Below are 12,183 nucleotides of genomic sequence, written 5' to 3' on the forward strand. Positions count from 1 at the left end.
GGAATGGCAGCAGGTTGGTGTGAGAGCATCTGCACGCACAGTGAGGCCAAGACTTTTGAACAACGGTGTGGGGTGAGTCCTCAAAAGGCGCATAGACAAGCAGAAGCACACAAATTGTGATCAACTCTGAGAACTAATAAGGCAAGAACGGATTGCCAACAGTCTGGATTTGGCCCAGAAGCTAATAACCAGCATGCCAGAGTGAATTGCAGAGGTTATGAAGAACAAGGGTCAACACTTTAAATATTAACTCATTATATTTTTTTGCCAATAAAAGCCTTTAAAACTTAAGATATTCTTATCATTATTTTTCCACATGTTTCTATGGTATACTGAAGCAGCCATGCCAATCCCTCCAAGAGTTGTCATGACATAAATACAGAGTTCTGGCATGAAACTCTAGATGGCGCAGTCTGATAAGTCTTACTCAATCTGACCTAATGACATCATTATCACATGGCACAGCTGATTGGTTCTCTCCTGTATCGGTAGCCAATGAGTTCGCTGCTCAACATTCAAATATATGACTAGAGCTTGTCGTAGAAGTTGCAGCTTGCTTCAGAAACCCTCCACCTTCCCCAGCTCCACCTTTATAGATCTGCTACGAGGTGATTCATGTATGCTATGGGGTTATTTCATGTATGTTATATATGCAGCAATATTTCTTACATGCTCACAGCAGCATGTTGTGGATGTATTATCAGTAACAAGTCTCGGTACTTGCTCTGCCGCAGCAGCAGCAAAAAATATATATTCCGCCAAGACCAAATATATTAACATTGTCATGTACATAACTCTCTGAGGGATTGGCATGGTAGTCATGACAGAACTGAATATGCCTGCTTTGCGCCACTCACTCTGTGCCGTAAAGCATAGGTGTTCAACCCTGCTTCCGCCGCCTGTTGCATGAAGCTAGATGAACAAATTCAGAGTAGGTTTAGAGTTGACAAAACCAAGAAAATCCAACCTGGTTTAGATCAGATTCAGAGGAGGGGAAACACTTCCAACTACACAGAATGTCAGAACACTCCCAGCAGGTAATTTTAACGTTTAATTTTAAAGTTGAACTTTCAATTTGTAACCATTTTCCGACCAATCATGTCTTCTGTTTTTAGTTTAACAGAATATGTAAGTGTGACCTGCTAGATTTGAGCTCCAGAAAACCAGTAATGAGGTGCTTTGACAGTTACAGATATGAAAATAAAAAGGTGAGAATAAAGAACCCTAAACTCTGACACAAAGAACCATTTTATTATTAAACGGTTCTTCAGGATGATCCTGTCCGTATCATTACTGACTGGTGTGCATTTAGCCTTTAAAAATCATATCAAACAAAAATAATGAAACAAATTTAAGGTGATAACAATCACATTTTTAATGTTGAAATGTGTAATTGTATAAATACGAATAAATACACTTAAATGCCACTCACCTGCAAAATAATTGGTGATGAACTGATGTCTGGTTTCTCCCTGAGGGCCGTCTGTTGATCCTTTGGAAAGTCCCAAGTCTCCGTTATTAGACTCCATTAAAATGTTCATGTGTGTCCTTATGTAACTGAAAATGCCAAAAAATTTAATAAAAGAAATACACCAACCTTTAAAAAATACGTAAGTTTGCAAGTTCATCACGTGAACATTTAAAAAAAAAAAAAGAAAAAGAGTGCCAAAGTCATAAGAGAACCACCAATCACCACCTTTACCTGACGCAAGCATTCTATAATGACTATTACAATAATAATGATAATGGATATATAGCAATATAACACTGATAATAATATAACTGTAGATAATCATTAACATTTTATTGAATTAACTGAATGCATGAGCCTCCACATACTCCACATACATAATGTGATTTTACTACAAAAACATAGTTAAACCATGGCTACTGTAGTGAAACCATGATTAATTTTCGTAAGGGTTTCCAATAGATAAATACATACATGCATAGAAAAATAAGATATTGATTAGTCACAAGAGTGAAGATGTCAGATTTGCGGTCATTCCTTTGTATAGGAACACAACTAGTTTCATGTAATTTAATGGCAAAGTAGGAAAACACAAAGTATAGTGTTGTAAATGTACATTAATAAAAAAAGGAAAATCTAAAACTTTCTAGATTTACGATACTAATAAATTTCTAAAAGCATTATCATATGCATATAATAGGCATCAGTGTGTAAACAGGACTTTTAAAGGGGTCATATGACGTTGCTAAAAAAGAACATTAATGTGTTTTTAAACCGCATAAACACATTTCATTACTCAAAATTATTAATTATTATTGTTGCTCCTTTATGCCCCGCCTTTCTGAAATGCGTCGATTTTTACAAAGCTCATCGGTCTGAAAAGTGAGGTTGGCCAGCTATCCAGTGCGTTGTGATTGGCCGAATACCTCAAGCGTGTGACGGAAATGTAACTTGCAATCGCATCATATGACCCCTTTAAAAATTTATATTAATAAATGAAAACCAGAAATATGTTCCAAAAGAGATAATTTTTTACTTTTTTTCATTACTTTACGTTTTTAAAAATGTATACAGATGGTTCTAAAGACCCAGAAACTGGTGCTACGATATATATTCCTCACTTTAAATATAAATCTTCAAAAATAACTGCTAATAATATATCAGTATATGCAGCAGAGATGATCGCTATTCAGATAGCTTTACAGTGGGTGGAAGAAATCCAACCAACAACAGTTGTAATCTGTTCAGATTCATATTCTGCACTTGGAATTCAGGAATCTAGACAAGATATATGAATAGAAGTACTGCAAAGCTTGTACCGAATATGCCAACTGAGAATTATAGCAGAATTTTTAAGGGTGCCTGCTCATGTTGGAGTGGAAGGAAATGAGGAGGTGGACAAGATAGTGAAACAGGCTCTTAAGCACACAAATATTGATATTCATATACCCTTGAGTAAATCAGAAATGAAAGGTTTAATTAAAGCAGCTGTCAGAAAGATATGGCAAGAGAGATAAAGGAAACAAAGGGCGACATTTGTATAATATACATAAGCAAGTGGGCCATGTACGAACTGATTATGGTAATAGAAAGGATAATACACTTATGAGCATTATACTCTACTCTTAATAAATCACTACAGACTTCCAGAAACTGTAGAGCATGTGCTGTTTAACTGTAGGGCATATGAAAGGGAAAGACTTAAAAGTTAAAAGAGGAATTAAAATCTGCTGGCATTAATTCTATGACATTACAGAATGTGTTAAACAGTTCTCATAAAGGTTACAAAGCTCTTATAAATATCCTGAAAATAACCAAAAAAATGTTTAATTATTATTATTATTTCCCTTGATATCCTCGCCTCACACTCCATCCCGGTAGGTGGCGGAACATGCGCCATAAAACATTAAAAGAAGAAGAAACGGGACTTTTATTCTGCTCTGCCGATGTGACGTCATAAAGCTGCGCCGCGCTCCTGCATCTGTTGTGATTGACCTGAAGAAAGATTTGTGATTTTTAAAAAGTTTTTTAATCAATGCAAACTGTTCTGTCAATTTAAACGTTTTTACTAACTACAAACAATCTTAAATATAACGTTGTCGTACTTTATTTAACATCATCTAAAGCGCGTCCTCATATTAATAACAGAAAAGGTGCTTCTCATTTCCAGTGGCGGAACCAGAGGGGTGTCCAGGGGTGCCACCCCAATAATTAAGATGCTACTATTTCATTTTCTTTATTTAATCGTACTGAAAGAAGCGTTTATTTTAGCCTCGAACTCAAGGATGCGACGCGTCTGGTGTTCCTCATCGCTCTTCATCTCGTCATTTCCAACACGACAGAGCAGGTCACTTTTGATAATAGGAAACAAAGTCTCAGCGTTCAAATTCTGTTAGCTTTATTAAGAATGTCAAACGATAATAAATAGAGTTATGGAGGTCTTTAGTGGCGTGACGGTTCACACGCGCGCTCGCATTGCCTGGAGGCAGGAGTGCATTCTATAATTAGCATGAAATAAACATTGATAAACATCCGATCCATTTTCCACACTACAATGTACTGAATGTATGGTATCTCACATGAGTGTTTCAACTAGGCCTGTCACGATAACAACTTTTTGTTGTGCGATATATTGCCCCAGAAATAAATAATTGCAATAAGCAATATTATTGTCATTTTATAAACCATTTTATGCCACTGAATATACAATCATAATGTAACCGCATAATAATGCAAGAAGGCCTTCACACTTCCAAATGACAACAAACTTTTTAAGAATATTTAGATAATGGAAATTAAGTATCAAAATATTAGATACCTGAATAAATAGTAAATAGACATTTTCTAACAAAAAAATGGTTTTCTTGAAAAGTAACAAGTAGAAAAAATGCACAAAGGAGCCTGTATTTTCCATCTACAGATTTGTCCCTGACCTTCTTTTCTCTGTAAAGTAATGGTGCACTGTATTGCTGAGAAACACAATCACTACTCAGCAGTCGGATGTGCGTATGCACAAAGACACAGAGATCCCTAAACAAGGCCATATCTGCAGATGAAACTTAGTTTGTAGAAGCATTTTTTAAATGTGAACTAGCACCAACTACATCACGTTACGCACGAGAAGCTGCAAAAGACACCGGTGCAAGTGGAATGTCCAAAACATGGTGGCATTCATTTTTAAGTAAATATAATGGGCGATATATTGCGCCACCAAAAATGATTGAGGTCATGTACATATATTGCGCGATAAGTCGATATATTGATTATTGCGGAACCGCGGAAAGACAGCAGCTTGAAAACACTGTCATATAACTGCAGAAAATCCATTCCGTGTCCATAAACTAGTGAGAAAATGTAAACTAGAGGAGAATTTTGTAAACATTACATTTAGCCTATATATTTACTCATAATTGCTCTTTTTTTATTTATTATAATCAATAAAATGTATCTATGTTATTATAAAAAAAATGGTCTAATATGAACTTGTATACAAATCAATTGTTACTTTTAACCGTAACAATAGGGTTCCCTGTATAGTTTAGTTTAGACAAATTAAGTAGGACTACATTACCCGTCAGACGTTTTTTGAACAGTAAGATTTTTAATGTTTTTAACGCTCATTAAGCCTGCATTTATGTGATCCAAAATACTGCAAAATCAGTAATAGTGAACTATTTTTACTATTTAAATTAGCTGCTTTTTATTTGAATATTAAAATGTAACTTATTCCTGTGATGCGCAGCTGAATAATAGGCATAATAATAATAACAATAAACATTTTTTGATCAGCAAATCAGAATAGCTGTTTTCAACAACAACAATAATAATAATAATAATAGGCATAATAATAATAATAAACATTTTTTGATCAGCAAATCAGAATAGCTGTTTTCAACAACAATAATAATAATAGGCATAATAATAATAATAAACATTTTTTGATCAGCAAATCAGAATAGCTGTTTTCAACAACAAGTATAATAATAATAAACATTTTTTGATCAGCAAATCAGAATAGCTGTTTTCAACAACAAGTATAATAATAATAAACATTTTTTGATCAGCAAATCAGAATAGCTGTTTTCAACAACAAGTATAATAATAATAAACATTTTTTGATCAGTAAAGCAGCATATTAGAATGATTTCTGGAGGATCATATGACACTGAAGACTGGAGTAATGATGCTAAAAATTCAGCTTTGATCACAGAAATAAATTACATTTTAACGTATTCAAATAGAAAGCAGTTATTTTAAATAGTAAAAATATTTCACAATATTACTGCTTTTTCTGTATTTTGGATCAAATAAATGCAGGCTTGGTGAGCAGAAGAGACTTCTTTAAAAAAAATAAAAAAAACATTTGACTGGTAGTGATCGCAGGCTTGTTAATTATTCCTGAATTCTCACTCCAGGCTGAACTTAAAATCTGAAGTTTTAGGTTTCCTGAACAACATTTACAAAATTCACTGTAGCCTACAAGTTAATGTTAGATCTTCTGCTCCAACCACTGCTTAATGAGACGATAGAAGTAAGAGAAATACGTTTCAATAGACTAACATTTGAAGTTACGGTAGGAATGTATAGCTAATGTGGGCTAATGTGAAGTAATCAGTAATCGTAGGATTTAATCATGCGTTTTTTATGATTTTTTCCTGTCATGGTCTATGGACCCCCTGAATTAGCCTTGGCACCCCATGTATTAAACTCTAGTTCCATCACTGGTAATTTGTATATTTTAATCTGGTCATTTAAGTCCATTAACTCTCTCTGACTGACTCCCTTCCCAGTGCACTGACTACTGAACTAAGGAGCCGATTGAGACGCACTCAGAGATTTAGTTTGCATTTAGTTTTGAGAATTTACTTACTACTAATTATTCTCATCTTAAACAGAAGACATGAAGATTGAAGAAGCATTCAGAGTCAAACATGAAGATGCTGAGGAACAAACAAAGATGGAGTTTATTAAAGAAGAGAGTGAAGACATGAAGATTGAAGAAGCATTCAGAGTCAAACATGAAGATGCTGAGGAACAAACAAAGATGGAGTTTATTAAAGAAGAGAGTGAAGACATGAAGATTGAAGAAGCATTCAGAGTCAAACATGAAGATGCTGAGGAACAAACAAAGATGGAGTTTATTAAAGAAGAGAGTGAAGACATGAAGATTGAAGAAGCATTCAGAGTCAAACATGAAGATGCTGAGGAACAAACAAAGATGGAGTTTATTAAAGAAGAGAGTGAAGACATGAAGATTGAAGAAGCATTCAGAGTCAAACATGAAGATGCTGAGGAACAAACAAAGATGGAGTTTATTAAAGAAGAGAGTGAAGACATGAAGATTGAAGAAGCATTCAGAGTCAAACATGAAGATGCTGAGGAACAAACAAAGATGGAGTTTATTAAAGAAGAGAGTGAAGACATGAAGATTGAAGAAGCATTCAGAGTCAAACATGAAGATGCTGAGGAACAAACAAAGATGGAGTTTATTAAAGAAGAGAGTGAAGACATGAAGATTGAAGAAGCATTCAGAGTCAAACATGAAGATGCTGAGGAACAAACAAAGATGGAGTTTATTAAAGAAGAGAGTGAAGACATGAAGATTGAAGAAGCATTCAGAGTCAAACATGAAGATGCTGAGGAACAAACAAAGATGGAGTTTATTAAAGAAGAGAGTGAAGACATGAAGATTGAAGAAGCATTCAGAGTCAAACATGAAGATGCTGAGGAACAAACAAAGATGGAGTTTATTAAAGAAGAGAGTGAAGACATGAAGATTGAAGAAGCATTCAGAGTCAAACATGAAGATGCTGAGGAACAAACAAAGATGGAGTTTATTAAAGAAGAGAGTGAAGACATGAAGATTGAAGAAGCATTCAGAGTCAAACATGAAGATGCTGAGGAACAAACAAAGATGGAGTTTATTAAAGAAGAGAGTGAAGACATGAAGATTGAAGAAGCATTCAGAGTCAAACATGAAGATGCTGAGGAACAAACAAAGATGGAGTTTATTAAAGAAGAGAGTGAAGACATGAAGATTGAAGAAGCATTCAGAGTCAAACATGAAGATGCTGAGGAACAAACAAAGATGGAGTTTATTAAAGAAGAGAGTGAAGACATGAAGATTGAAGAAGCATTCAGAGTCAAACATGAAGATGCTGAGGAACAAACAAAGATGGAGTTTATTAAAGAAGAGAGTGAAGACATGAAGATTGAAGAAGCATTCAGAGTCAAACATGAAGATGCTGAGGAACAAACAAAGATGGAGTTTATTAAAGAAGAGAGTGAAGACATGAAGATTGAAGAAGCATTCAGAGTCAAACATGAAGATGCTGAGGAACAAACAAAGATGGAGTTTATTAAAGAAGAGAGTGAAGACATGAAGATTGAAGAAGCATTCAGAGTCAAACATGAAGATGCTGAGGAACAAACAAAGATGGAGTTTATTAAAGAAGAGAGTGAAGACATGAAGATTGAAGAAGCATTCAGAGTCAAACATGAAGATGCTGAGGAACAAACAAAGATGGAGTTTATTAAAGAAGAGAGTGAAGACATGAAGATTGAAGAAGCATTCAGAGTCAAACATGAAGATGCTGAGGAACAAACAAAGATGGAGTTTATTAAAGAAGAGAGTGAAGACATGAAGATTGAAGAAGCATTCAGAGTCAAACATGAAGATGCTGAGGAACAAACAAAGATGGAGTTTATTAAAGAAGAGAGTGAAGACATGAAGATTGAAGAAGCATTCAGAGTCAAACATGAAGATGCTGAGGAACAAACAAAGATGGAGTTTATTAAAGAAGAGAGTGAAGACATGAAGATTGAAGAAGCATTCAGAGTCAAACATGAAGATGCTGAGGAACAAACAAAGATGGAGTTTATTAAAGAAGAGAGTGAAGACATGAAGATTGAAGAAGCATTCAGAGTCAAACATGAAGATGCTGAGGAACAAACAAAGATGGAGTTTATTAAAGAAGAGAGTGAAGACATGAAGATTGAAGAAGCATTCAGAGTCAAACATGAAGATGCTGAGGAACAAACAAAGATGGAGTTTATTAAAGAAGAGAGTGAAGACATGAAGATTGAAGAAGCATTCAGAGTCAAACATGAAGATGCTGAGGAACAAACAAAGATGGAGTTTATTAAAGAAGAGAGTGAAGACATGAAGATTGAAGAAGCATTCAGAGTCAAACATGAAGATGCTGAGGAACAAACAAAGATGGAGTTTATTAAAGAAGAGAGTGAAGACATGAAGATTGAAGAAGCATTCAGAGTCAAACATGAAGATGCTGAGGAACAAACAAAGATGGAGTTTATTAAAGAAGAGAGTGAAGACATGAAGATTGAAGAAGCATTCAGAGTCAAACATGAAGATGCTGAGGAACAAACAAAGATGGAGTTTATTAAAGAAGAGAGTGAAGACATGAAGATTGAAGAAGCATTCAGAGTCAAACATGAAGATGCTGAGGAACAAACAAAGATGGAGTTTATTAAAGAAGAGAGTGAAGACATGAAGATTGAAGAAGCATTCAGAGTCAAACATGAAGATGCTGAGGAACAAACAAAGATGGAGTTTATTAAAGAAGAGAGTGAAGACATGAAGATTGAAGAAGCATTCAGAGTCAAACATGAAGATGCTGAGGAACAAACAAAGATGGAGTTTATTAAAGAAGAGAGTGAAGACATGAAGATTGAAGAAGCATTCAGAGTCAAACATGAAGATGCTGAGGAACAAACAAAGATGGAGTTTATTAAAGAAGAGAGTGAAGACATGAAGATTGAAGAAGCATTCAGAGTCAAACATGAAGATGCTGAGGAACAAACAAAGATGGAGTTTATTAAAGAAGAGAGTGAAGACATGAAGATTGAAGAAGCATTCAGAGTCAAACATGAAGATGCTGAGGAACAAACAAAGATGGAGTTTATTAAAGAAGAGAGTGAAGACATGAAGATTGAAGAAGCATTCAGAGTCAAACATGAAGATGCTGAGGAACAAACAAAGATGGAGTTTATTAAAGAAGAGAGTGAAGACATGAAGATTGAAGAAGCATTCAGAGTCAAACATGAAGATGCTGAGGAACAAACAAAGATGGAGTTTATTAAAGAAGAGAGTGAAGACATGAAGATTGAAGAAGCATTCAGAGTCAAACATGAAGATGCTGAGGAACAAACAAAGATGGAGTTTATTAAAGAAGAGAGTGAAGACATGAAGATTGAAGAAGCATTCAGAGTCAAACATGAAGATGCTGAGGAACAAACAAAGATGGAGTTTATTAAAGAAGAGAGTGAAGACATGAAGATTGAAGAAGCATTCAGAGTCAAACATGAAGATGCTGAGGAACAAACAAAGATGGAGTTTATTAAAGAAGAGAGTGAAGACATGAAGATTGAAGAAGCATTCAGAGCCAAACATGAAGATACTGAGACACAAACAGGTTGGTTTTCATTCTCAAAGCTGAACTCACTCATCTGATCCTCATTAAATCTCTACAGAAATGAATGATATTGATGAAGAATGTAACATGAGTGTAGAAACTAAAACAGTTTGTCGACAGATCGATACGTCACTGCATGACCTCGTAGCTGAATTAAAAGAACATGCTATTTAAAACTGCAGCGCTGCAGGAAAGTGGAGTAGAGTTTTTACATTTTAGATGTATTATTATTTGTTATGTTGAATTTAAGTTTTTAAAAAGACGCTGCAGAGCATGACGTCACATCACGACCGTTGCAGCATCCGAGGGAATTTCGCATGCTCAAAGTGTAGTGTGACCACGGCTTACTACGGAACTAGCCTAAACCAAAAAATTATTTTTCTGTAACATTAAACCCAATATCTGCTTCTAATATTAAAACCATTCATTTTTAGCACGTACCATATTGGCCCGAATATAAGACGACCCTGAATATAAGATGACCCCCCTTTTTCCAGATGTACCTTTTTTAAAAACCAAATCTTGTTTTTTTCTCAGTAAAACACATTTGTCTTCAAATATTTTTATATTGCATATTTTTCCTATTTTAATTTTTGTTTTGAAAGTATGGTAAAAACTGGTAAAATGTACCAACAATCACATTTAAAAAATATACACTTTTTGATATACCATAAAAAACAGGTAGCCCATCTGAATTATCCATCTAATAGTAGCCTACCAAAATCTTATTAACAGTAGAAGTTAAATCTTACTGTAGTCTTCAAATCTGGGTACTGTCTTACGTTTTAAAATCACAAAGAGAGTTTGGTCGCATCAGGCTAACGTGACAGTCACGACTCATGCAGCTGTAAGGTTTGGTTTTACTCGCGATCTTTACAACACGCATTACATTACGTATTTCATGGCACACTGGTTTTATGCGTATTTGGCGCCACCTATTGTTGTGGGTGTATTACTGACATGACAAAGTCTAGACCCTGAATATAAGACCACCGCGTTTTTTCAGATGTATTTCCAAGAAAAAAACATCGTCTTATATTCGGGTCAATACGGTAATTATGCAAAAGTATAACAAAATAACTTATTTTGCATAAAGCAAACCTTGAAATGTGAGTGATTACTAGGGATGTGACGAGATCCGGTGTGTCTCGCGAGAACATGCCGAAATCCTTGCAAACCAATTTGCAGTTTACATTAGAGCTGCACAATTAATCGTTTAAAGATCGCAATCTCGATTCAAACACCCACGCAATCTTATTCCTGAATGATAACGATTCAGCTATGTCTATTACGACTGTTTCACATTGCGAGTGTCAGTGGAGCGTGAGAAGCACGTTTCGTCGCTGCCCATGTTAATGAATCATTCATGCTATCTTAACAGTTGTATGTATTGTAACGCTTATCTTCTTCCGCCAGGAGGTGGCGACAACTGCCCGTTTAAAAAAAGTATTTGGCATTGAATCATTCATTCAGGAGATTACAATTGTGAAACAAGTTTTTATGAATTGAGAATTTTTTTCAAATTAATATATTTTTTTAAGACTTAAGCAATGAACATTTTGTCAGAACCACTAGTAAATTATGTTATTTTGTTTAGTTTTCTAATCTTTTTTTTCTTCATAATCGTGATCTCCAATTTATATATATATATATAAAAAAACACGATTCTCAATTTAACCAGAATCGTGCAGCTCTAGTTTACATGTTTATTGCTGTATATAGTTTGTTAAAATAGAAGTTTAATTTCATAAAGCACAAGTTGATTTCATAATGCACCTAAATGTTTTGCATTTTGTGTTTTTCACTAAATATTTCATCACTGAGGATATCTTTACAAAAGTCTAAAAATCTCGTCTCATTCTCGTGAACCCAGTCTCGTCTCGTGGGATAAGTTTCGTCACACCCCTAGTGATGACATTTGGCTACTGCATGCCGTCTACATTTGTTCATTTAAAGGTATTTGGTGAGCAAATAAAACAGCCAGTGGACTCTAAGGCTACATACGTCTACATTAATCCGGATACACTTGAAAACAGCGTTTTCATTTTAAATGCTCTCCATCCACACTAACCTTTTAAAGCATTTCCCAAAAGTTTCTCATACACACAAAATCTTTAGCATCAGAAAACGTTAAATTTGCTTTACTGCGCATACGTAAAGCCTCAAACAGCTCATTGAGACGATACAGACATATTAAGTTTTCATGCAATTCTTCTGGCAGGATCATTTTATTTACTGAAATATCTCACCATTCACCTCACTCTCACCATAATGTGT

This window comes from Sinocyclocheilus grahami, unplaced genomic scaffold, assembly GCF_001515645.1.
Source record: "Sinocyclocheilus grahami isolate Dianchi unplaced genomic scaffold, SAMN03320097.WGS_v1.1 scaffold1868.1, whole genome shotgun sequence".
Classification (NCBI taxonomy): domain Eukaryota; kingdom Metazoa; phylum Chordata; class Actinopteri; order Cypriniformes; family Cyprinidae; genus Sinocyclocheilus; species Sinocyclocheilus grahami.